Raw genomic sequence first — 24,425 nt, 5'->3', positions numbered from 1 at the left:
GACCCCGTCCCAGGTTACAGGAGCAACATTGCTGCTTGCCAGATCCTGCCTGTGTTCCTGTTCCTGACCCTGCCTGGATTCCTTGCCCTGCCTCCTGCCTTGACTTCATCGGACTGACTCCTCGTTGACTCCCTGGACTTCGGACCAGACTTGGACCTCGCCTCTTGCATTACCTCCAGGACCAGCACAGTCCTTACCTGTGTGGGCTTATCTGTCCTGGCATCACCAGTTGTGGCAGGGGGTGGTTCTCTCTTGGGTCTTTGCTTCTGGAGTCTCACAGTGAACTCATAAATGACATCCAGTGATTGGCAGGTGACAAGTTGGCCCATAGGGGTGGGAACTGCTGGGACAAAAAAAAAACAACAACTTCCCCACCCCTGTCATAGAAGTTCCTTCCCCTTAACATGACATTAGGAAGTGAGAGGGAGGTGGAGGACATTGTACGTGAAAAGTGATGCTGATGAGCAAAGCACATATCCACAATTTCTGACACTTGAGTCCACGTTATCCATTTGCCTTCAAATGACTGGGGTTAGGGGGGAGCCCACAATAGTAAATAAAAAAAATCACTGGCAATCTGTGTTGGGTTTTCTTAATATTGAGGTGGTCAATGGTGCTACTCAGAGGTGTGTGAGTTTGTAATTATAACCTGCATGGCAGCACATCTGTGAGCTCTTAACAATTCAACACACCTGTAATATTGTAATAATTTAAATAATTAGCAGGGGGGAGTTTACCTGCTGCATCGAATGCAGCGATGTGGTAGGGTAATTGGTCATTTTGAAAATGTATTTAAGTTGACCAAATGCTTTGTATGGTACTGGCTGGTGTAGCATGGTGAGGGGTGGCGAGTTGCAGCTGTTTGATTATTATTTAAAATAAATATAAGCAAATATCTTGTTTGGAGGTTCTAGCAGGGGAGCGCAGCTATCGTATACCCTTGACCGAAAAATGGTACACTCCTTCTATCCGGGATGGTTGTCCTCTTCCACCGAGCACGCAGCTTCGGGAGAGACGCACATGGAGTGGTGAGGGAGGAAGGGGACACCCGCCTAGCCAGCCAGATCAGCCAAATCAACCCTGGCGATCAATGGGGTGACAGATGTCTCAGCCAGATTGCCCTCACATCCTAAAGATAAGCAAAGATATTGCGGGCATACACACAAAGGAGGGTTTATTCCATCACCCTAGTCGCTGCGCAAACTCAGTTGGCAAAGAAAGTCCAACAATCTGATTTTGGATAGAACCCTTAATCAGGCAACACTTTCTTTTTGTACAACTGAATTTAACTTAGTAAAAATGTTAATCTCTTCTTTTACAAGAGAAATGGGGGATTCTATCATCTTAACAAATCATATTTTGTGGTTTTGTTTTCTGCAGTTTAAGAAGGCAGGCAGGCAAGGAGAACATCAAGGGCTGTTCTAGTGGGACTGTCCTTCCCTGCTCTCCTTGGAACGATGGACTTCATCTGCCCTGTGCAAGGAACATCAGATCACAGAATCGTAGAGGTCCAACCCCCTGCAATGCAGAAATCTCTGCTAAAGGATCTATGACAGACTGCCATCCAACCTCTGCTTACAAATCTCCAAGGATGGAGTGTCCATCACCTCTCATGGGATTCTGTTCCATTTTCGAACAGCTCTTGCTGCCCAAAAGTTCTTCCTGGTGTTTAGTTGGAATCTCCTTCCTTGTAACTTGAAGTCATTGGTTCAAGTCCTATCCTACAGAGCAGTAGAAAACAAGCTTGGTCCCTCTTCCACGGGACAGCCCTTGAGATATTTGAAGATGGCTCTCATATCTCTTCTCAGTCTCCCCTTTTCCAGGCTAAACATACCCAGCACTTTCAAGCGTTCCTCATAAGGCTTGGTTTCTGCCCACGTTCCAGCTTGTCAACAACCTTCTTAAATTGTGGTGCCCAGAATTGGCCACAGTATTCCAGGTGTGGCCTGACCAAGGCAGAATAGAGTGGGACTACACTTGTCGGGACCTGCTTTAACCAGGCAGCCGGCTTTGTTTTGCTTTGTAACCATGTGGCTTTCCGTTTATCTGTTGTGTTTTATAAATGTTGTTTTAAGGACTCTAGCGGAATATAAATCTTGTTGTTGTTCAGTCGTTCAGTCGTGTCCGACTCTTCGTGACCCCATGGACCAGAGCACGCCAGGCACGCCTATCCCTCACTGCCTCCCGCAGTTTGGCCAAGCTCATGCTAGTAGCCTCGAGAACACTGTCCAACCATCTCATCCTCTGTCGACCCCTTCTCCTTGTGCCCTCCATCTTTCCCAACATCAGGGTCTTTTCCAGGGAGTCTTCTCTTCTCATGAGGTGGCCAAATAAATAAATCTACTAAATAAATAAACTCTACTAAATAAATAAACTCATTTAAAGTATGGTGCTAATCCAAGATACAAAAAAAGGGAAATTAATAACCACCCACATATATACTAGAGGTCTTCCAAAGACCTTTTACACTGAAACCTTTAAAAGGCAGTCCATTAAGAACTTTACAAGGAAAGTGCTCAAGGCTAGTTTAAAGCATGATTGATATTACAGAAACATGGCATAAAAATAGATATTTTTTTAAAGCACATATGTAATAAAAACACCTTCAACATAAAAGGATACAATAAAGTAGCACAGGGGTATCAGGGAAAAAAATAATAATTCTATGTAGGGTAATTTATTTTTTTACTTGTTCTTTGCTTTGTTGAAAAGATATGAACTCTAACAACCCATGTTACACTCAATTTCAGGTAAAAAATGTTAAAAGCCCACAGTAAAAATTTAATATGCAATACTGTTTTTGAGTCTTTAACTCCTTAACAGTAATGTTTTTACCTTCGGGTTGTACATGTTAAAGAGTGTGGGCACTTTGAAAAGAGTATACATAAAGAAGAAAGGGGAACGATGAGAGTTTTCCAGAAATTCATTGCAACCAAGCAGGACTCAGGTAGTAGAGAGAGTGATCAATGCAATATCTTAGGTCAATAATTTATAGTGAGGCTGTGTGACGACCAGTAGGTCAACAGAAGTTTCATCACAGCAGACAGCATTAAGCATTAGGCATGAGGACACAACTTGTCTCCCGTCAACCAGCACTACACTTGGACCATAGCATTAGTGATGCTATCAAAGCTCACCAGTCCCAGACCCAGAAACAAACTTCAGAGTCTCAGTTAACACCAGTGGTGGCTGATGACCATTGGAAATGGTGGGGCAGAAGCAGACAAGTCAATGGCAGGTGGAGTCAGAACTTACAACAGGCTGTTGTTGTTCAGTCGTTCAGTCATGTCCGACTCTTCGTGACCCCATGGACCAGAGCACGCCAGGCACCCCTATCCTCCACTGCCTCCCGCAGTTCGGTCAAACTCATGTTAGTCGCTTTGAGAACACTGTCCAACCATCTCGTCCTCTGTCGTCCCCTTCTCCTTGTGCCCTCCACAAGGAGGAGAGGAGGAGTCTTCTCTTCTCATGAGGTGGCCAAAGTACTGGAGCCTCAACTTCAGGATCTGTCCTTCCAGTGAGCACTCAGGGCTGATTTCTTTAAGGATGGATAAGTTTGATCTTTTTGCAGTCCATGCGACTCTCAAGAGTCTCCTCCAGCACCATAATTCAAAAGCATCAATTCTTCGGCGATCAGCCTTCTTTATGGTCCAGCTCTCAGCAAAACGAACTAATTCCAGTTTGTCCAGATCCTCTTCCCTCTACAATGGCAACACTGAGGCTAAGGAAGAGAAAGAGGACAACCAGTGCCACCCCCTTGACTGGTAAGTAAAAAGGCAAGAAGACACGGTCACTTCACATACATGCAGTGTTCTCTTCATTGTTGCGGGCCATTCCCCGCTGGCCCTTTTCTATTGTGTTCACCCACAATCCCATCTTCATCTGACAGACTCCCTGGTCTCACCCTTTTGCTGGGGTGCAACTGTGCCACCCTCCCTCCCCCTAAGACCTTATACTTCCCCTGCAAATGGAAAGCAGCACAAAGCAGCCCAGCCAATGGCAGCCAGATTCAAAAACTTTGCATGCAGTGGGTCCCAGATTCAATCGCAGACATCTCAAAGCAGGGGTAGAACATACCTCTGTCAGAACCCTAGGCGGCCAATGATGGTCAGTATAGATTTCCCTGGGCCAATGGCCTGGTTCGGTATAATGCAGTTTCATATATTGATATGAACATCAGTTGCAGGTATTTCCACCTCTGCTTCCCCTAACCCCTGAAACAGAAGGGGAGCTTAGCTAAGCTACCAAAGCCATTGCAAAATCCCTTTGTGCCTTCCATTTTAAATGGGGGGAGGGAGGTGGCCATTGTACAGGACCCTACTTTGTCCTTGCATTGAATTTACTTTCGCCCCACTTACTAAAACTTTAGCAAAGCAAAGTAACATTTATTTTAAAAAGAAGCAACGTCCTTATCTTCTCTGGCTCCTTTGATGGCATTGTACCTTGGAACAGTGCTGCAGACAATGCCTTCGAATGCACATTTGTGCTGTGTAGGAGTGATGATTGAGTGCCCCTGAGGCACCTCAGACAATGTGCTGTCACTTCTAGTCGCTACTCAGCAAGACTAATGCCATGCCTGTTATGACAAGAATGAGCCATTTTAAGGCACCACACCTCTGCCCCTGAACACATATTTTGTAAGTGGGATGAGCTTGGCAATAAAGGCTTCAGGTGTTGCCAGGTAGGAGCAATTTTTCCCCATAAATACCAAGGAGCGAAAGGGCTAAAATTCATAAACAAACAAGTCTCAGTGGGAGAGTTTCGTTTGTGTTCTGCTCTGGGAAACAGAAATGTTCTCCAGAATTTTCACAACAGTTTAGGCCTCATTTTCGGACGGACGACAGAACGCAAAAAACTATTGACTAGCCAGGTTAAGAAAGGCAAGGTTGCCAGCCTAAACCTGCCATCTGCTGTTAAGAGAAAGCAGATCACACCCTGACTGTGTGCTGCACTCAAGTTTCCTCTCCCAAGAAGTTCCTTTCTCTTGAAGGAAAGAAAAAAGCAACAGTAGAAGCCCAAAGATGCAAACAAGCAGCCATTTATTAGAACAATTAACAACAACAAAAAATAAGTTTGTGTGCAGATAAGATAATAATTGACACCCTTTTCTTTAGGGAAAGAAGGCAATGCCATGCAAGCTGGCCCACCTCTGCAATTTGACAGCAATCCAAAAGGAAGGGGGGGAAATATTGTCTCTGTATGCTTCAGTATTGAAGCCCATGCCTTAGCTTTGTATTTGTGCTGCGATATCTCATTCCACAGTTGGGGTGGAGAAGGGTTATGTGGCGCTATCATTTGCACCTCATTAGTCTTTCGGCTAGAGCTTTGAGAAAGCTGATATTCCCTCTAAATTTTTACAGATGCTTCCAGTTTACCACTTCATGGCTTCACCGCGCCAAAAGCCTTCCTGCCACTAAACTGCTTGCTGGCATGTAAGCAGAATTCAAAACCCCAGGAAAAAAAAGCAGGACTTTGTGGTGCTTGCTTCTCTGATTCTAATACGTTTAACACAAACATTTAATAACACTTAGAATTTATATACTGTAGTTTGAACTATTCAGAGTCCTCCACACGATCTCTGTAGCCTTTACAACTTGCTTGTAAGGTAGGTCACTTTCACAACACCTTTATTGTAGGTGGGTCTGTGCCTATAATTTAGCGGAGGTTGAAATATTTTGGCCAGGTTCAGATCATTATTTGAGGCTCCATGAGCAGTGTTAGAAACTCAGACATACAAGCTAGGCGCCAAATGGCTCCTTAAACCAGGGTTACAGTTGCCAAAACGGAATGCCCACTTGCCATTTGTTATATAAATGACTACCCACAATCATATTCAATCAACAGTAGAAGTGATTTGCCCACAGTCACGGGTTTTTTCCTGTGCAATATAAATCGGTTGAGGCTCCAGTACTCTGATTTAGGTTGACTCAGTATAATTAAATGCGCTTCAGATTGCCTTTCACAGAGTTACTCTTGATTTGTGGTTACAGGTGGGTAGCCGTGTTGGTCTGCCATAGTCGAAACAAAATAGGAAATTCTTTCCAGTAGCACCTTAGAGACCAACTGAGTTTGTTCTTGGTATGAGCTTTCGTGTGCATGCACACGAAAGCTCATACCAAGAACAAACTCAGTTGGTCTCTAAGGTGCTACTGGAAAGAATTTCCTATTTTGTCTTGATTTGTGGGTGCCTCCCACATTCAGGTTTTGGTTCTCTCTCTCTCTCTCTCCCCCCCCCCCCCAATTTATATATCACCTTAAGTGGCTGAAGCCTTTTCCCTCCTTAGAGAATTCACCTCTTCCTTTGTTACTCTCCCCAATACAGAGTTCTCTTGTGTTTCCTTTTCCTTTTAGTTGTTTTTTGGGGTATTTTTCCAGAGTTCAGAGCAGGTGACACTGGTCTGTTCTTAATCTTCGGTGCTTTAGTCATGTTAGGGCTAATGGCGAAGGACACAAATCCCCTGATGGAACTGAATGCATTCCAACCTTCCCCGACCCACTCAGATCAGTAATCCTCTGCAGCTGGATCTTACTTACTGCCATACACAGCTAATACATTTTTTAAAGGCTAGTCAGCAGTGACAAATGTAAACTGGACTGAACAGCTCTCTTCGCCTATTCTCTCCACACGCCCCCCCCCCCGCCGCCACAAGTTTTCTTTCATAACGCTGAGACTTGCCATTTCAGTGATGGATATGGTCTGCCAGTAGTACCAAACTTTGCATTGTACAGCTTCGCTCTAAGTGACTGGAAGGTTTTTGAAAGCTTCTTTTGCTGTCAGACAATAACACGCACGCACGCACGCACACGCACACACAGAAAGTCATTCTTTACACATAACATTTCGCAACCAGGAACCCAATACTTCACTGGCTTATCACTACACTTCCAAGACTTCTGTTTATTTAGATATAGTGCACAAGGCACCCGTATAAACACAATTCTGGCAGGTGTTCTGAGCAAACATTATCCATTGTGTAGGTTAGAAACAACTGTTTTGAATCAGGACAAATCGGGTATTTCGAGCTAACTCACAATGGCAAGTCATTGAGGAAAGGGGGGAAATCGATGAAATGATATAATAAGGCTGCAATCCTATAACACCAGTGTCGGAAACTCAGATATATAAGCGAGGCGCCAGATGGTTCCTTAAAGGTTACAGTAGCCAAAATGGAAGGTCTAGTTGCCATTTTTGGGAAAGATGTCTCCAATGTCTTATTTTTCAAATGATGGGCTGACTGTGATTATCAGTTAAACATCTGGCTAGTTCAGAGGACAACCTTGAGCTAGGTTAAGAGCTTTGAGAATGTAAAGAAGAAAAGTCACTTAATCAAGGGACAGTCCACAAAATATATATTGGCCTGTTCCTGCCTCTTTTTCTTAAAGGTAACACAGAGCATTCATAACGTAAGAATATACTTCAAAACTGTGAGCAGGGCAGCAGTGGGATAGGGTAACTGAAGACAAGCTGCAACAATTAAGTATAACATTGCTCAATGCTCCTGCTCAGGCTGCACAGAAAAAGCATTTTGGTTCCTGAAATTCATTCTGATTGTGCAGATAAAGTATAACGGAAAGAATTCTACAGGATGTAGTATTAGTTTGCGAAAACACTCAAGAGCCAATGACCCCCAGGCATGCACCTCCAGATGGTGGAGGTGCCAGGCACTAGTTGCTGACAGGTGCAAAATGCGCCTGGCACCTGGTTAGTTTCGAACACTGCTAAACTCCACCTTGGGTCACTTATTAATTTAGGCCTGTGGAAGCATTTGCAAACATGAGAACCTGTTGTGGGCACCACACACAAATGACAACTAAACACACTGAAAGGTATTCTATTGGCTACAATAAAATGCTTCTTTCAAGAGGTCACTGTGGGCACATGCTGGCCCTCATATGCCATGTTGGTGACCCCTGGTATGCACAGTTGCTTGGGAGTGAATTCTTTCATGCAATCTAGTGAACATGAAATGCGCCTAAAGCTATAACGCTGTGCACACTTACCTTTGAGTAAGCTGGATGTGGGTTTTCTAGAAAAGGAACTGAAATCAAGAGTAATGACCACAGTTCTAGAGTGGTGTGGCAATGGTCTGCAATAGTATCAAGTCCGGAATGAGATCAGAAATGCTTCAGTTGATCTAAGGCTATGATATTGCACATACTGCGCACATCCAAGATGGCACATCCAAGGCCATCTGAATCCAACCGTTGACGTGAACATTTCTTTTAGCAGATTAAACCAATGCAATCATTTTCATTCCATTTGTCTAAAGACAGGTGTGGGAGGGGAGGATTTCCATTGACAGCTTATTAAGAGCAACCCAATAATCACAGGCAGGTTTCCTCCACAGTAAATCTTGACTGGATTCTAGAGAACACACTTCTTGGTAAATATGTTGAGATTCTCATTAAGGATTGAGAAGTATTCTCAGATGTTAAATGCCAGAGAACAGTTGAAAAGCTACAGAGAAAACTCACATACACACAGAGAGAGGGGGGAGGGGGAGAAAGAGAGAGACTATCTTTCTTCTAGCATTATTTTTATTTGAGAGGCACAATATAGTTGAATACAGCAGGCTTGATAAAAAAAATCAAATCACAGTTTGCTAATTCATTTAATCCTGTTTTTAAAACTGAGGGGAAGTGTTTAATTACAAAAAGAATGTTATAAAAAACAAACAAACAACCCTAGATTTTTTTCCAAGTAGACTCAAATGTTTCAAAGACATTTGGGTGCCAGGAGGCTGGAGGGAATAAGAGACTAACAGTGCCTTTATCTGCCCAAGCTGCAACAAAACATGTATCTCCTGTATGTATTGGTCTCTACAGCAGGCACTGCAACACTCCTGCAGTTTGACTTTACCTCCAAAGGCGCATTCTTCCAAAGTCCCCCAAGACTGACAGATGCCAATTTATGCAGAAGTAATCCCCTGTGGGTTAAACCACAGAGCCTAGGGCTTGCTGATCAGAAGGTTGGTGGTTCGAATCCCTGCGACGGGGTGAGCTCCCATTGCTCAGTCCCTGCTCCTGCCCACCTAGCAGTTCGAAAGCACGTCAAAGTGCAAGTACATAAATAGGTACCGCTCCGGCAGGAAGGTAAACGGCGTCTCCGTGCACTGTTCTGGTTCGCCAGAAGCGGCTTAGTCATGCTGGCCACATGACCTGGAAGCTGTACGCCGGCTCCCTCGGCCAGTAATGCGAGATGAGCGCCGCAACCCCAGAGTTGTCCGCGACGGGACCTAATGGTCTGGATACCTTTACCTTTAATCCCCATTTAGTTCTACGGAGTTTACTCCAAGTAAAGGTGCTGAAGAACCAGCTAAATGCCTCACAGCAACGAAAGGGGCAATTTCACAAAACCTTTTCTCCTCAAATTACTGTGCCAGTTTCACAAATTTGTGACGAAAAGTACCGTTTTCCATCAGCCTTACTTGCTCTTGCTGCTGCTGCTGCTGCTGCTGCTGCTGCTTCTCGGTTTCCGCCTACAATTTTTAAGGTGTTGTTCTCAGTGGTGCTGGACCAAATGTTCTCAAGATGAGGGGGTTCAAGAAGTGAAACTTTCCACCAATTTGGGAGGCTAGTTCAAATTAGGATGGAGGCAATCTCATCATCCGATGTCCTCAGCCATGAGCAATCGTTTTCCTTTCTCAAAACACTCAGGAAAGGGAAGTTTTTATTTCCTATGAGTATGAAGTTGCAGCTCTTTGGCTGCTTTTGTTTGTTTGTTTGTTTGTTTAGAGTATTTAACAGGCTGCTCTTCAGCCCTGATGGCTGACAGAGGAGGAGGATAGGCAGCAGCAAAGGAAGTACACATCTGTGTGCATACACACACACAGTTGACTCGTAAATGTGGTGTAGTGGTTAAGAGCGGTAGACTCGTAATCTGGGGAACCGGGTTCGCGTCTCCGCTCCTCCACATGCAGCTGCTGGGTGACCTTGGGCTAGTCACACTTCTTTGAAGTCTCTCAGCCCCACTCACCTCACAGAGTGTTTGTTGTGGGGGAGGAAGGGAAAGGAGAATGTTAGCCGCTTTGAGACTCCCTTAGGTAGTGATAAAGCGGGATATCAAATCCAAACTCTTCTTCTTCTTCTTCACACACACACACACACACACACCATATTCAATGGCCCAACCACCACCACCCACCTGTAAAGATTTGGATCCTATCAGCCAAGGATCTCATCTCCGTTACTGACAGAAGAAAAAGCAGAGCCTGCCAGATGATAGAACATTAGCCAAACATGTTCACACTTCCTAATATTAATAAGGAAGCAGACAGCTGCACTTTGCACCAGGTTTTCATTTACGAGTCAACTGAAGAACTTACAAAAGTGTGGATCAGCATAGCAGGATCCCCACTGTTCAGGAAAAGGCAGTTGGCACAACAAATGGAATTGGTGGGAAGCAGCTCCAGGGACCACTGCTGTTGTTTAGTCGTTTAGTCGTGTCCGACTCTTTGTGACCCCATGGACCAGAGCACTCCAGGACCACTGCTACTTGCTTATAAAAAAAGCAATTCTAGGTTCAGAAGCTCTATTCAGAGAGGCTGATCACAATTCCAACAATCAGAGATGAACTAGCCACTCCCGGACCCCAGTGCAATGGGCTTGCCATGACATGAACCATGAACACATTCCCTTACCAAAAGTGAAGTACACATAATATTTCTGCGTTGTTTTCTATAAGCTCACTCAGTTATTTTTTGTTTGGTAAATAAAGCACTGACATTGGGCATGGGGCTTATCAGTCATGGAGGAGATTTGATTTTTCCCAAAATACACAAATTCTTCACGTGCAAAAATAGATAAGGCTACTAAGAAGCAAACTTTCTCCTTGTATCTTTTTAGCAGAACTAGATCAAAGAAAACTGGGGTTTCAATATTAATCAAGTCTTTACTTTAAAAACAACAACAACCTAGCAGCTAGCGCTTTCTCTTAATCCACAATAAAACTGTTTATGTAAACAAAGGGAATAACTGTAACAGGCATAAGATCATGTATGATTCCAAGACACTACAAATGCAAATATTTGCATAAATCCATCACCACCCAAAAAAGCTTATAACACATTTTTTGTGTTTATGCATTGCACAAACTAAGATTCAAGAAGGGGGTAGATCTTGATTCAAAGCTGTAGCTTACTTTGGTTTATTTCCCCCCCTTATCCATTTATTTTTCTTCAACCATTCCAACATCATGCAATAAATTCAAAAGCTGTATGGATGCAACATTTTTGTTTGAAGTATGTCCGAGTCTTGTGGCACCTTCTAGACTAACAAATTGATTAAGCCATAATGTTTAATTCACAAAAGTTTATGCCATGATAAATGTGTTAAGTCTTTAAAATGTGCCATAAGACTTTTCAGGTTTTGCTTTTTTTTCTGCAACAAAGACTCACAAGAATACCCCTCTGCAATATATTCATCAGAAGCTGGGGTGGGAGGCTCTGAAGTTCCCAGTGACAGGACTTGTGTGAAATGAGCACTGTTTCTTTAAACTGAGTGACCCGCTGCATTGAAGTAGTCTTTAGCCAAGGAAAAGTTCTGAAACACAACTCTCAGGAGCAAACATTTTCTACATGTGAAGTAAACTCTGTTGAAAGACAGCAGACTAGGGTCCCACCAGTAAAAACAGGAAAGTTTTCAGCCACTGACAGCTCTCACTACAGACAGACACTTACACACAAAAGGGGAGGGGGGAAACCCTCCAAGTGTCATAGACTGACTTTATTAAACCATATGCTCATTGCCCTGTGAAGAAAGCGAGGTCACTAATTAGTTCATTCTGCGAAAGAAGCCCCTCCCGATCCCGTTGACTTTTGTCCCCCGGTTAGCTCTAGCTATTTCTGTCATGCAACTTGAAAATCACTGGAGGGAAGAAGATCGCCATAACAACCGCTGGAATGATCTTGTGGAATGTGTCTAGTGGCACTGGAATAACCTGAATATGTGCTCCAGATGTGTCGGCTGTCACGGAAAAAGTAAACACATCTGATGGACAACGTATGACTGGATGGCCTCACGGTTGACTCTAGAGAGTTGGGATCGAGGGAGGGAGAGGAAAAGGAGGCAGAGAAATGGAGTCAAGGGCCAGGCGAGAGTCACCCTGTGGACCTGTGCAGCCTGGTAGGCTGAGAGCAGGGAGGACTGGGCTTGATTGTTTCATGCCTGTCCCTCCTCAGAGAGGCCTCTATGGGACTGCTGCAGCCTCTGTGAATTTCCATCTGGCAAAGACTTGCGAGCTTTTGGGAGCAAACTGAAATATGAACTTCAGGGGAAGGGGAGGTAGTGGGGAGACAGAGAAAGGTTCAGGGTATTTGCTTCCTGAAGTTTTCTTGGGTCAGTGTGCTTCTAAAGCATCCTGCATTCACAAACCTAAGCCCTACAGGCAGGCAGGCACGCACGCACACACACACACACACACACACACACGGTACAACTCTCTGCATGCTTGAAAGAAACATTATTTTATTTGGCCACCAAGAAAGGAGGTGAAAAACCAATTTTAAAAGTTGTATCAATTAAACATGTTAGAGAGAGAGAGAGAGAGAGAGAGAGAGAGAGAGATTCTCTAAGAGGATAGGTGATCTACTACTTTCAAATGTTATTCTGTTAAATTTTTGTGGAAGTCATGCTTGTTCTTGAAGGGTGCCAGCTGGAAAAAAATATGGATCTTCTTTTGATTCATTGATAGACTATTTAAAGATATATATATATTCCTGAAATCTGGAAGACTTCCAGTGCCCTAGATGTTCTAAGGAAGGTTGGTGGTGTTCCAGATATCTTCTTGAGTAATTTTATATCTGTATATGAACTTAGTCAAACTAGAGCCATTTAGTTACCTCTTTTCATGGCTAAACAAAGGGAGATGATTTATACCATGTCAGACCATGGGTCCATGAGTTCAGTATCATCTATAGCAGGGCCTCCCAAACTTGGGTCTCCAGCTGTTGTTGGACTACAGATCCCATCATCCCTAGCTAGCAGAACCAGTGGTCGGGGATGATGGGAATTGTAGTCCAAAGCAGCTGGAGACTCGAGTTTGGGAAACCCTGCTCTACAGAGACTGGTAGCGGCTCTCGTGGTTTTCAGGCAGGGTTCTCTGCCTAAAGAGTACAGGTGATTGGCTGGCACAGAAACTGCCAGCTGCTTTCAGAAGAAGGCAGACCAATGCCCCGCCTGGAGGTGAGGTCATCAGTGAGTATGAGAGAACAAAATGACTGGAGCTGGGGCTAGGAAGATTCAGAAGCTGGCTTGCTCCCTGCACTGAGCCTTAAGCTATGCCTTTGACCGCTATCCCTGCAGAAAGCTAAGATCTGTTGGAGTGTTAATGCATCTTATGTTTAGCCTGTATACAAGTACAGTATGTAAATAAAACCATATGGGTGGGATTCAATGTTGTACTAGCACAACGGCCCTTGTCAGCGCAAGCATTTCTGCTTGCTCGCCAGACAGAGCGATCTTCCCTCTCCTTCCCTCCAGCTCTTCTTGGGGTTCTCCCCAACCTCCAGAACAGATTAGGGGGAGGAAGGAGGAGAGGAGAGGCATGTACTAGCGGGAGTCTTTGTGATGCCTTCTGCTAGTGCACTGGGTTCTGGGGCAGATCTTGAATCAGCTAATCCTGGAAAATATCTCTGTAGAACCTGGATTTGCAGTTTGGGGCAGGAAATGGAGTGGGCTGGCCCCAAATTTTACCCACCAAGCTGAATGCAGCCCATTCGTGAAGTATTATAGCCTGACAAGGTTTTTTTTGAGGGGGGGGTTGCCGTTCTGGGCATGCATGCAGACTCAAGAGGCTTATGAAGCTCCTGGTAAGCTATCACCCATGACTATTGAGCTGCATTTGGCTTGGTGGATCTTAAATTGTGCGGGTCTTACATATGCTGTAGTCTCAGGTTCAGCAGAAAGTTTAGTCAAGTGCTTAATCCTGGAATGCTTCCTCATAAATTATCTGCTTCATTTTCCTCCAGGTAGAACCAGTTGCATGTGCCAATAAAGACAAATTGACTATTTGACTTTGTTGCTGTGGTTAGCAATTCACACAGGTTAAGACAGAAATAGAGGCACTAGGAATGAAGAGCTTTGGATATACACAGTTGCAGTTTCAAAACAATGCAGCAAAAATACTCTGTTGTGTGACTGAAGGTGCCTGGACATAACTGTGAACGACTTATCTTATGATTACTGGGAGAATCATAGAACTGTAAGGAACCACAAGGGTCATCTAGTCTAACATCCTGCAATGCAGGAATCTTTTGCCCAATGTGGGGCTTCAGCCCATGAGCCTGAGATTAAGAGTCATGCTCTACTGACTGAGCTATCCAATTTGAAGTGGGGATCCAGTTCCACGTTCTCTGCCCATGGAAGGGTTATCAAGATAAATACTTTATGTAGGTATAGAGAAATGCTTTAGATTTCACTGGAAGGTTCTTTCTAGGAAGCAGCGCCTAGTAAGTTGGGGTTAAAAAGGTAAAGGACCCCTGACAGTTAAGTCCAGTCGCGAACGACTCTGGGGTTATGGCACTCATCTCGCTTTACTGGCTGAGGGAACCGACGTTTGTCTGCAGACAATTTTTCTGGGTTATGTGGCCAGCATGACTAAGCTGCTTCTGGCGAAACCAGAGCAGCGCACGGAAACGCCATTTACCTTCCCGCTGGAGTGGTACCTATTTATCTACTTGCACTTTGATGTGCTTTCAAACTGCTAGGTTAGCAGGAGCAGGGACCGAGCAACACGAGCTCACCCCATCGCAGGGTTTCGAACCGCCCTAGGCTCAGTGGTTTAGACCACAGCACCACCCAGTCAGCAATACCCCACCAGAGCCAATATCATCACCATCATGCCACATGCAAGCTCCCCCTGCCTCAGGGTCTCCAACAGAATGCTACCTAGAAGGATGCAGGGTTCCCTTCCCCCTTCCACTCAGTGTTGGCAGCTATTTATTGCTTTCCATCTTATCATATCAGTTGCCACTGCTTCTAGGCCTTCAGTCCAGAAGCCATCTAACTTTGCGAGTAAAATTTTTGGAGCCAAGGCTAGTTTGTGCCTGGTAGAATGGAAGTTAACATATTTTGGGGGAGGGGAGTTTCCATTCCCCCCCCATGGGTTTGTTTATTTTTTAAATGATTGCTGAAAACCACAGCTTCATCTGGTTCAACTTTATTTAACGGTGAGAAAATCAACAAACCACACCACATTCCATAAGCAAATTACATACCACTAGAAGTGGCTGAAGATGAAACAAACACACATTTAAACTGATTTGAGAAGAAGCAGCGAGGTCTGTGTCACATGACAGGTCAACCATTTTGAAGAACATTCCAATAGCTTGGACGACTTTGTATTATTCAAGTGCATAAAGTAATGTAAAATCTTTAATGTTGAACAGCTGAAGTTAAAGCCCCCTCCAGATAGGTAAGAGGAATCGCCTCTTCTCTGAACACCTGTTGTCAAAAGCCATCAAGCTAAAAGCTGAGTTAATTTACCTCATTCTTACAGACTTTTTAAAAAGAGATTTTATTAAGAGAATTTCATTTATAAGAAGATAGAGAGACAAAGGGGGGAAAGTTGAGTGAGAATGGGAAATTTAAAATACTGTCATAATACATTAATATACAGGTGTGTATATTCTTATTGCCATAATACACATATAATTGTAAGTCACCCAATATATTCTTACAGACTTTAGCCATATTTCCATTTCCCCCATAGAACAAAATATGTATCACAACAGATTTTCAAAAATCAATACAATATACGTATTTTCCAAATCGTATGATAAACCACAACCTGTATTAATATTACCCTCTGGGAAATATATTCCTGCTTCCTTTTTATAGGGACCATTAGCCCAAACATACACTGGCTTCATAGGGATGGTACTGCATTTTCACAATCACAGTAGGATCAGATCTTGCATGGGGGGGGGGGGCTAACATTCCAGAGTTAGCCTGCATAGACAAACATGCAAACACCCAAACCGCCATCACACAACCTTCCTTGCCTTTATTGGACTCTGAGATGCTCTGGCAAGATAACGCAGAGCAGTCCGAGTTCCCACGAGATCTCATGAGAGCATCCCAGAGCCCAGTGAGCAAGTCTGAGAGCTTAAAAGCTCCTTCTGAGCTGGGAAAGCCCATTGCAAAAGGAGCTTTTAAGCTCTCAGACTTGCGTGCAATTAATCTGACTGTGTGGTGGGTTACAGCAGGACTAGAGGAGCCAGAAGTGCATATATGGCCAGGAGGTGCTGGTCAGAAGAGGCGCTCCAGAGCTGGAGGATCAGGGGAGAAGAAGAAGGAAGACTTGAGAGGCAAGTGGATTGGCTTGATGACTGAAGACTTGCTGGGGGTAGCTGGATTGCTTGGTTTAAGCTGAAGAGGCAAAGGATGAACCTGCCCACAGCATTAAGGGCAGAAGTGAGAAGCAGCTTGGCATGTTGGCCCGTGGTGACTTGCGTTCCTATTTGATATACGCTGCAGTCAGTACTTTCCTGTTACAGGTGTATCCGTGTATCTGAAGAAGTGTGCATGCACACAAAAGCTCATACCAAGAACAAACTTAGTTGGTCTCTAAGGTGCTACTGGAAGGATTTTTTTATTTTGTTTTAAGTAATTTCCTGTGTTTAACTTCTCTCCTTCCATATTCTGTTTTCCAAAATCATACATCGTGTTAATTGGGCCATTCACTGAAACTATGGTAAATTATAAGTTAACTTCTGAAGAAAGTCAAGGAAGACCAGCAGCTGATCATTAGCCTGGCTGGCTGGCTGGTGAAACCATTCCCCTGAGCAGGCTATAATCAGAACAAGTTGGGGGTTTCTGGAGCAGAGAACAACTGACATGAATGTTTGGCCAGACGAGAGCCACAGATAGGCATTGAGGAAAAGGGAACTTTTTCAGAGAAAAACTACTATCCCCCCTTTCTGCTTTTAAATACCAGTAATCAAAACAAATACTTCCCTTTGCCTAAAACAGCTATAAAGGCAACTTAAGAATCACCTTCCTGATCTCTCTCCAAGTTGCTAAAAAAAAAACATGAGATTTGTTGCATCCTTCAGAAATCATTTACATGTCAAATAACTCCCTGTTATGTTTCAAATGAGTGGGTTTTCCATATTCTTTTGTTCGCTTTTCAGTTTCTAGGTACCTGTTACAATTGCTCTCCTGTTTTGTTTTGTTTTGTTTTTTCTCTCATCATTTAGCAATATGAATGCAGCTGGAGTTTCAACTCTCCAAATGCTAAATATGAGCAAGACATATTGTGGTCTTTTTCAGAACTGCAGAGCAAGTTGATCACTTGAAAAACCAGATGTTTTGTTATCTCCAAATTAGGCACGGACTTCATTTCGCACTGGGGAAGGGCTTCATTTTACCATCTATCATGCTTCTGGAATCTTTTTTACACTCCAGAGCGGGCAACAACAGTCATATTTCCCAAACCTATTTATTCCTAACTGAATTTTCACTATGGTGTTCTAGGTCTGGCAGGCATTTGTGGGAAAACGAATATTAAGGGAACAGATCTGACCTGAACAGCAGCTGTATGGTTGTAGAGCTCTCTTTTAAGGGAACGCTGTGCAAATGTGAAACAGGCCACATGTCTCCTAACTATGCACTTGCCCACACATTGTCCCCCTGGACACATTTTTAATAATAAAGATCTTGAAATCAGAACACACATCAAATGTGGCACCAATACAATGCAGCACGTTCAGTAACTTTGCCTTGCTCATTTATTCTTGGTTGTGAAGAGTCAATCCTTCATTCCATGTAAAAGCTGGGAGTCACAGTGAACCAACCCATCATGGTAAAAGTGGAATTGCTTTCTTTCTGACACATTCCTAACAAATGATGGCCAGATGCTGTTACACACACACACACACACACACACACAAATGTACACCACCATTATATTTAACAGGTTGGTAGTTTAGTAATACATAAATAAATAAAGTATATTAATTCAGTAACTTATGATTAGGTTTTGAATACTTTAAAGATCACATTTTCCCAAAGGGCTCTTTGAAGACAAATGCTACAAGGTAGTCAATGGCAACACTACCCATGCTAGGCTGTATGAGACTACATTTTAAAGAGAGAGAAATCCAAAATCCAGAGTTGGGCAATAACTTTGCTGTGAACAAGCAAAATGACACGAAAATTGTGGCAACTTTCCAAGTTCTCCAGAACTCTTCATCAAGCAAGAACTGTATTACAGAAAATAAAAGGAAAGGAGAATAAGAGGGAGAAAGAGTCAAGACGAAGTCACTTTGTGATTGAAGTTAATAATACAATAGTGGTATATTTTAACCCTGCAAACTTGACTACCACTAGGTGCGCATTCACAAAAAGATTACCCTGGGTGTTTCATGTATGGCTGGCAGTAATTCATAAAAAGAGGAACTAAGTGGTACTGTAATTATTGGAATTGTCAAACATATCACTGCTCAGACAGTTGGCTCCCTCATTACATTGTTGTTGTTGTTGTTGTTGTTGTTGTTGTTGTTGTTGTTGTTTAGTCATTTAGTCATATCTGACTCTTCGTGACCCCATGGACCAGAGCACGCCAGGCACTCCTGTCTTCCACTGCCTCCTGCAGTTTGGTCAGACTCATGTTGGTAGTTTTGAGAACACTGTCCAACCATCTCGTCCTCTGTCGTCCCCTTCTCCTTGTGCCCTCCATCTTTCCCAACATCAGGGTCTTTTCCAGGGAGTCTTCTCTTCTCATGAGGTGGCCAAAGTATTGGAGCCTCAGCTTCAGGATCTGTCCTTCCAGTGAGCACTCAGGTTTGATCTTTGCCATTGTCCAACAGTCAGGTAAACTGGTCATTCTCAGTGGAGGAATCAGAGAGATTCAACCACCCATTTTAGAAGACCAGTAAGGACAATTTTGTTTTTCTGGTAAGCATTTCAATTGTTTGGCATTCCCAGATTACAAATGGATTGTTTATTGAACAAACTGGCTGCTATATATATTTTTCCTATTGATGTGGGTGGGTGGGTTGGTGGGTTGGTTGGTTTCAACCACAGAATTGTAGAGTTGGAAGGGACCCTGAGGGTCATCTGGCCCAAGCCCTGTATCTAGTCCAATCATAGAATCATAGAATCATAGAGTTGGAAGAGACCACAAGGGCCATCCAGTCCAACCCCCTGCCAAGCAGGAAACACCATCAAAGCATTCCTGACAGATGGCTGTCAAGCCTCCGCTTAAAGACCTCCAAAGAAGGAGACTCCACCACACTCCTTGGCAGCAAATTCCACTGCCGAACAGCTCTCACTGTCAGGAAGTTCTTCCTAATGTTTAGGTGGAATCTTCTTTCTTGTAGTTTGAATCCATTGCCCCGTGTCCGCTTCTCTGGAGCAGCAGAAAACAACCTTTCACCCTGTATTTTTACTAGAGGGTATACTGATTCACTTCATATATTGTTCACCATTGGTGGAATAAATAAATGAGCAGGAACACGCGTAGATGACAATGGTCAGGACTGCCTGCATGTGCAGAAGAAAAATTGCAAGAACTCACTCCTCATTTCTTCTGCATAAGTTAAGATAGCTGCTAGGAAGAAATCAATTTTAAAGATGGCTTATGTAATACCAACTTGAAGATGGGAGGAATTTGTAGAAACCACTCTTTTATGATTACTCCTTTCCAAGCAACGAGGGCCCAAGGGATCATCATAAAGAAGAATGAAAGTCAACCAGGTATTTGAGAGCTAGGCTCAGAAAGTACAAGCAAGTCAAGGGTTATTATGATGTTGATATCAAGCTGTTTCGAGACCTTTTAGCACGTGCAACCACAAAAGTGCTTCAGAATTTTAGTTTCTCGAGGGATCCTACTGAAGGTATTATTTGTTTGCTCCTCGCCCATCTTACCCACGTAACACTATTTTCTTCTTCACTAGCTATGCAGAAGCAAGAATTTATTTCATCTTTTTATTGGGCGTATTATTATTCATTATCACATTTCTGCCATGCTGTAGAAAGAGGGCCCAGGTTGAGCCTATGAAGTGAAGAGAAAGTCTGGTTTTCAATGGTTGCGGTCAGTGATAGAAATTCAGATATATAAGCTAATCACCAAATGACACCTTAAACCTAGGTTGCTGTCGCTACAACAGAATGTCTAGGTGCCATTCCCACCACCAGTGTGTTGGTGGTGATGATTACCACTTCTGCATTTTAAAGGGGGGGGGAATCTCAAAGTGGTTTGTTGTTGTTGTTCAGTCGTTCAGTCGTGTCCGACTCTTCGTGACCCCATGGACTAGAGCACGCCAGGCACCCCTATCCTCCACTGCCTCTTGCAGTTTGGCCAAACTCATGCTAGTCGCTTCGAGAACACTGTCCAACTATCTCATCCTCTGTTGTCCTCTTCTCCTTGAGCCCTCCATCTTTCCCAACATCAGGGTTTTTTCCAGGGAGTCTTCTCTTCTCATGAGGTGGCCAAAGTACTGGAGCCTCAACTTCAGGATCTGCCCTTCCAGTGAGCACTCAGGGCTGATTTCTTTAAGGATGGATAGGTTTGATCTTCTTGCAGTCCATGGGACTCTCAAGAGTCTCCTCCGGCACCATAATTCAAAAGCATCGATTCTTCGGCGATCAGCCTTCTTTATGGTCCAGCTCTCACTTCCGTACATTACTACTAGGAAAACCATAGCTTTAACAAAGTGGTTTAAACAAAGTGGTTTACAACACATCAAAACATCAAATAAAACAAAGTCAGGATACAATGTAAAGGATAGAAGTTTAGTGATAGTATAAGTTTTTTTGTTTTTTTTTGTAGGTTTGTTTTTGTTTTTCATGGTTGTATTGTTGTGTATTTGTTTGTTTGTATTGATTGTTGTTTTTATAAAATCTAATAAATATTTTTTTAAAAAAAATCTAATAAAACAAATTCAAGCATCAAGGAAAATATTTCAGATCCTTCTCTAAGTGACATTTGGCTTTCCCAAATTTATAGAGGTGTCCCATAGCAGAAGTGCTATAGGAAGCCAGTGTGGTACAGTGGTTAGAGTGTTGGACTAGGACCCGGGAGATTTGGGTTCAAATCCCAACTCTGGCAGGAAGCTCTGTGGGTGACCTTGAGCCAGCCACTGCCTCTTCACCTACCTCGCAGGATTGTTGTAGGGATGAACTGGGGAGGGGGGGTGAACTGTGGACTCCTTGGAGGAAAAGGTCAAAGATAAATGCAATAAATAAGCTCTTCTGCTGACCTGCTTAAGAAAGCTGGAGAGGAGCAGCCAGATGGAGATGTCAGTCACCAACCAGAGAGCTCCACATGGTTGCAATTGGACCCACAACAGTCACGAAACACACCGGGTGCCTGGGGAATTTCTAACACTGGCTGGGGTGGTCACTATAGGCAGGCTAGTTCCAACCCAATATGTGTCCATTTATTTCTTTCCCATATAACTGAATGGCTGTTATTCACCCCTGGAGAAAAGCAGAAGTGTGACATCTGCGAACACTGCTGCTGCTCCCCCATAAACACTAGATACCATGCGCCACAATGACAGTGATACATGGGAAGCTGCAATGTGCATCTCTGTGTGCGGAACACATAGAGATGCGCTGAATCCCTGAGAGGTCTTTTCAGCACAGAAACCGTTAACAGTAAGAAAGGCCACAGAGGTAAAATAACGTGGGAGATACCAATGAGTTTAAGGAGACTAGGTCAGAAGTGGGCAATCCAAGTCCCCTTGGCTATTTTAAGAAACAGAAGGATAGAAAATTCAGGTTCCTGGTTTTCACTTTTAAAAATGTGTTTTGTTTCCCCCCCAACAGCAATGCTTTTCAATTAAATCACTTCCTCAGTGAGTAAAGTGCTGCTCCAGAGATGTATGACGAAGATAAAGCCTATTCCAGCCCATTGCTCCTTTCCATTCATAACATTTTAGATCTTCTGTTACATTCAATTCACATGGGCATTTCCTCTTTCTAAGTACAAAATTAACATGCTTTCCTTGAGCTACTTGTGTTACATTTCCTGTTTCTGTCTTGGCGTATCTCATCTTTGGTCATGCAAACGGAGCGATGAAGAAAATGCAACAGGCAATATATAACCTCTGGACACCACATGCCCACTAGGTCTTTGTGATTCAATAGGTATGGGCAATAAGAAACTAACCAACTAGCTGCAGAAAAATTATGGAAAGAATAATATTTGAATTAATGAAGTGAACCAAGGTGTTACAAGGAGGAACTTAAAACAAAATAAGGGGTGGGGTGGAGGGGAGGGAATGTAGAATATATAAGCAGTAAGAACAAGAGACCGTGCTGAAGTTTGTGGAAACCTCAAAGGGGTTCTGTCATGTACAACAATAAGGTACATGAGAAAGAACAACATAGCACAGTTTATATCCCACTAGGCTGGTGAGTCTTTGCATATTGGAGGGGTGGGCATACTTCCTTCCCCTCCACAATGTGTATGTGATGAAAACAAACAAACGTTGCACTGAAATCCTTCGAAACATGCATCATTTAAGGCAGCATGTACCTTAAGAGTTTGTGAGCACCGTAGAGCATAGCACTTTGAGAATGCGATGAACATCATAATCTGACCAAGTTCACATGCAAACGCTAAGCCGAACTACAAGCAAGCAAGTGCGCTGGTGCACAGGGAGCGTGTCACAGCCCCACCCACTCCAGTCACTGCTACACTACTGGGAATTAAGCTATGGTTTAACTTAGCATTATGCCCAAACCTGAGCTTGTGGTTTATCTCAATTCAAACAAAACATGAGCTATAACCATGGCTTATTCTTGGCTTACCACACTTGGTTACGTCAGGTTTAGGCATAACGCTATGTCAAAGCATGGATTAGCTCCCTGGGGTACAGCAGCAGCAGCAGCGAAGTAAAGCACCTGCCACCTGGTTCCAGGCGACAAAACTGCACCCACCTCTTCAGGCTTCTGACCAGGCATGTCCACCTCCTGGGCTGTCTCCTTCCTCAGCCACACAAAGCTCTCCCCTTCTGAACAACCTGAATCCAAGGCACCAAAGGAAGATCCGCTTCCTCCTCCCCCAACCCTGGTTCCCACCATTCGGCCCCTCCCCCATTTCTTTCTTCACCTATGTCTGGGTCTGCCAACCCAAGCCCCTTCCCCAACTGTGCTGTAGGGCTCACGACACAATCTAAGAATAGGAAGCCTAGTGGATGGTGAAACTGTTTGATTTTATTCTTTTCCATTGTGTATTTTCCCACCTATCAGCATGCTCTGAGTGAAATCTTTGTACTTATAAGCCAAGGTCAGTAGCCTAAGGGGAGCCACAGGGCCTGTTGCCCCAGGCACAAAATTTGTTAGGGGTACAAGATTTCAGCACCCAGTGCTGCCTCAATACAGCTAGGTGCTTCTGTCACTGGGCTCTGTTGGAAACAGCTTCTCCATGCAAACTCAGAAGTGACCTCTCCAGACAATGGAATGACTCTTCTTTTCTTATCTCTGTGGTTGCGATCTCCTGGGTAATTAAGACACTGTTAGGCAGTTGAATGTGCATGCATAACCCTGTCCATTTCCATCTCTCCAACCCACCCAGCCCCGGGCACTGGCAACCTATGCTATGCCACTGTATAAGGTTGCCAATCCTAAGCTTATATCCTGGGTCCACGGCCACCTTTTCTGCCAATTGCTCTACCAGGCATGGCCCAACAAAAGCCACCATTGCTGCTGGCCAAGTTAGAAGCCCTTTATTGTGAAATTGGTGTGGCTCCTCCTCAAATGTTTCTTCCAGTGTCTGCATGATACCATAGCCATCAAAATGCCAGCTCATACTTTTTCTTCCTTTAAACCCGGATTTTCTCCTAACACTGAAAAACCACAAGGAAGGTATAAAGGACCAGATGTTGCAAAAATAAATAAATCACCAGCTACAACTATCAGCAGATAAAACGACCCTAGAAAGAACATAGTAAACTTCAGGGTATTCACACAGACGGATCATTTGGGAAATGGAGGTGAGGTGTCTTTTATCATCCAGATAATAGCTTGAGGTGCTATGTGTTCAAATATCTACATAAGATTAAAATGAGAGAAGTACAATTTACAAATAAATTATATATAGGTTAACAAGACTGTTTAATTCAGGGGTAGGCAACCTAAGGCCCGTGGGCCAGATGCGGCCCAATCGCCTTCTCAATCCGGCCCACGGACGGTCCGGGAATCAGCGTGTTTTTACATGAGTAGAATGTGTGCTTTTATTTAAAATGCATCTCTGGGTTATTTGTGGGGCATAGGGGGCATAGGAATTTGTTCATTTCCAACCCACCCACCCCAAAAAAAATATAGTCCAGCCCACCACATGGTCTGAGGGACGGTGGACCGGCCCACGGCTGAAAAAGGTTGCTGACCCCTGATTTAATTCTCTCTTTCTCCATTCTCTTTTCTTTCTGCTTTCTGAATGCAGACTCTTTCCTAAGCCACAGACAAGTCTTTGA

At 43.7% G+C, this 24,425-nt stretch overlaps 1 protein-coding gene across 1 annotated transcript in view; it reads right to left on the bottom strand.

The window, feature by feature from the left end:
• The window catches only part of BNC2 (basonuclin 2), a 363,914-nt gene extending 355,896 nt beyond the window's left edge, over positions 1 to 8,018 (bottom strand). Inside the window, exon 1 of the mRNA XM_033173620.1 lies at positions 8,002 to 8,018. The gene's annotated coding sequence lies outside the window, so the exon portion shown is untranslated. The remainder of the gene's footprint in view (positions 1 to 8,001) is intronic.
• Positions 8,019 to 24,425: the final 16,407 nt, after the last annotated feature.

Source organism: Lacerta agilis, chromosome 16 (assembly GCF_009819535.1).
Source record: "Lacerta agilis isolate rLacAgi1 chromosome 16, rLacAgi1.pri, whole genome shotgun sequence".
NCBI classification, from domain to species: domain Eukaryota; kingdom Metazoa; phylum Chordata; class Lepidosauria; order Squamata; family Lacertidae; genus Lacerta; species Lacerta agilis.
This window is presented reverse-complemented; position numbering and strand designations above follow the sequence as displayed.